This window comes from Meleagris gallopavo, chromosome 1 (genome assembly GCF_000146605.3).
Source record: "Meleagris gallopavo isolate NT-WF06-2002-E0010 breed Aviagen turkey brand Nicholas breeding stock chromosome 1, Turkey_5.1, whole genome shotgun sequence".
NCBI classification, from domain to species: domain Eukaryota; kingdom Metazoa; phylum Chordata; class Aves; order Galliformes; family Phasianidae; genus Meleagris; species Meleagris gallopavo.
The window spans coordinates 13,142,485-13,145,010 of record NC_015011.2 but is presented as its reverse complement, the minus strand read 5'-3'; the positions used below and the strand labels follow the sequence as shown (position 1 = coordinate 13,145,010).

Sequence of the window (2,526 nt, the reverse complement as noted above, 5' to 3'; positions counted from 1 at the left end):
AAAAAAAAACAGTATAAAGATGCCTAAGTGTTATCAAATGTTTTCAATTTACTCTTGGCACACTTATTTCCACGCTTGAGCTAAAAACTGAATGGACGCCAAACCAAGAGAATGGGTGCATGGAAACCAAGCTGGTGGGGCTGTCAAGAACTGAAATAACGTTTCAGAAAGCGGTATTTTTATTTGGAGACATCAGCAAGGTTCTGTTGCATTGCTCTGGTCAGCAGCAAAGAGTATAAAGCCAAAAGCATTTGATCGGTCTGTGTGCAGCACTTAGGTGCAACAAGATGGTGTATTTAAACAAGTGTTTTGATTAATAATCCATTACATTCGCTTTTGATACTTCATAATTATTTTCATTAAAGTGGCAACACGTTTGTAGTAAGCAGTACTCTGCCAAGCTTATCCTTAATGTGTGTTGGACACTGAACTGATACACGTCTGGCATTTTTTCTGTTATGGTTTTGCCTCTTTTCTTTTTTATGGTCTTGAAAATGATCACAGATGTCCCTACGTGCACACAGAATGATAGAGAGAAGCACGTCGATCTAGTTTCCACAATCCATTTAAAGTCTTCTGGAAAAACTCAGCTCCTATTGTCTGCGCACTGTGGGTTCCGTATCCTGCTGCAGCCACGCAGATGAGTGATTCCCACAGAGGCTCTCAAGCTCGTAAATCTCAGAGCAGCCACTGCAGGGTGAGGGCTGCCACACAGCCACTGCTGTACCGCTCTGTTACAGTCTGGTTTAGGGCAACATTTTTCACAGAATCATAGGAGTTGGGAGGGAGTTCTGCAGATCTTCTAGTCCAGCTCCTGCTACAGCAGGCTGCCTACAGCAGGTTACGCAGGAAAGCGGTTGGGTGGGTTTTGAGTGTCCTCAACCTCTCTGGGCAGCTCCCAGCATCCTGTCCTCCTCGCAGTAAGGTTCTTCCTTACGCTTGTATGGAACTTCCTACGTTCCAGTTTGTGTCCACTGCACTGTTGTTGGGCAGCTGAAAAGAATCTGGCCCCATCCACTCAGCTCCCACCCTTTAGATATCTATAAACAGTGATGAAATCACCAGCTTTCTCTTCTCTGGGCTGAACAGCCCCAGGTCTCTCAGCCTTTCCTCACACAAGAGGTGCTCCATGCCCCCAGCCATCTTTGCAGCCCTGTGCTGGACTCTCTCCAGCAGCTCCCTGTCTTTCTTGAATTGAGGAGCCCAGAACTGGACAGTGCCTAATGTTTTACTATAAACACATTTATTCTGCTGTTTCTTCTTTACATTGGAATGAATCTGTGATTCTAAACAGGTACTTATGCAAGATGCGCTCTTTCATTGCTTTGGACAGATTTTGCCTTCCCACTGTTATCAAAGTGTAGTAAAATATTGTGTACAATACTGAAGGTAGGCCTGCCTTTTTATTGTAACACTGAAGACAACCTATTCTCAAACGGCCCGCATTTACAAAGAAAGACACACGGATATTTGATTTAAATATTTTGGGATGGATGCTCACCGTGAGGGTGGGGCAGCAATTTAATGCATTCTGTCACTCTGCAAGGGCCGAAGAAGGGCCGAGGACAACACCTATTTCACATACGCCACGCTGTAGGAGGATTGGGAGAACTTAAACACAGAGCTGGCACTGGAATTTCAGGCGTCGTATAATTTTCCTTGCTGACAAGAAGGTAGGAGATAGCAGCAGAAAGCCTCCAAACATTAGTCACGCTGCACTCCAACAAGCAACAATTACACACAATTGGGTACTACGTCACCTCGCTCTGCCATGGAAATTTCACAAGAACGAACTAATAAAAACTTGGCATTGTGTTTACAAGCAGAACGTGCTACCAGGGAAAGCAAAGGAGACGTCGCCGTACTGCCGGCTGCGCTGCCTCTGGGCCGCGGGTGTGGGGCTGGGCTTGGCAGGGAGGCTCTGGGGGCCGTGCCAGTTTCCTCTGGGCGAAAGCACGAGGGTGTCCCCCTGTTGAAGATCGAAGCCCTTGGAAGCGCTGTTCTTTTGTTCTCAACGTTCCCAAAGCTGAGAGTTTGAACATACAGTGATATCTCACCCAAAGCAGAAGCGCGCTGAACGGACTCGACGCACCGCTGACGTGCTGCGGATAGCAGCAGGGACTTAGGGTTTTACAGCCTGCAGAGTCGCCACGAGGCACATCAACTCCTCATCTGCAGAGGAACTAAAAGGCACGGGCTGTTCTTCCTGCCTCGGGCAGGCGGTACATTTCTGCGCGGGCCACGTCTGGATGTGAGCAGTGAGGTTATCGTACAGCCCGGCAGCAGCAGCTCAAAAGGAAGCAGGAAAGAACAGCGCAACCAATCCCAAAGCCCAACTCCGGGCTTTATCCATCTTACGCAGCGAACACAAAACTCAACAAAGCGCCCCGCTCGGCAGCGGCCCGACAGACAAAGCCCGCAGCGGGAGCTGCCCTGCTCTTCCCACTGCGTCGGAAAGGAGCGTTCCCAAGGAAACTCGCCGCCACGCGCGGTCAGTTCACGCGTCGCAGCTCCTCCGCCCGACCG

The 2,526-nt window shown here is 49.0% G+C and overlaps 1 long non-coding RNA gene across 1 annotated transcript; it reads right to left on the bottom strand.

Moving 5' to 3' along the window:
• Positions 1-161: 161 nt before the first annotated feature.
• Positions 162-2,520, bottom strand: LOC116216527. Its single transcript, XR_004159435.1, has 2 exons — positions 2,058-2,520; positions 162-1,969 (listed from the first exon to the last, which is right to left on the bottom strand). It is a non-coding gene; the product is annotated as an uncharacterized LOC116216527 (long non-coding RNA).
• Between the last annotated feature and the right edge of the window lie 6 nt (positions 2,521-2,526).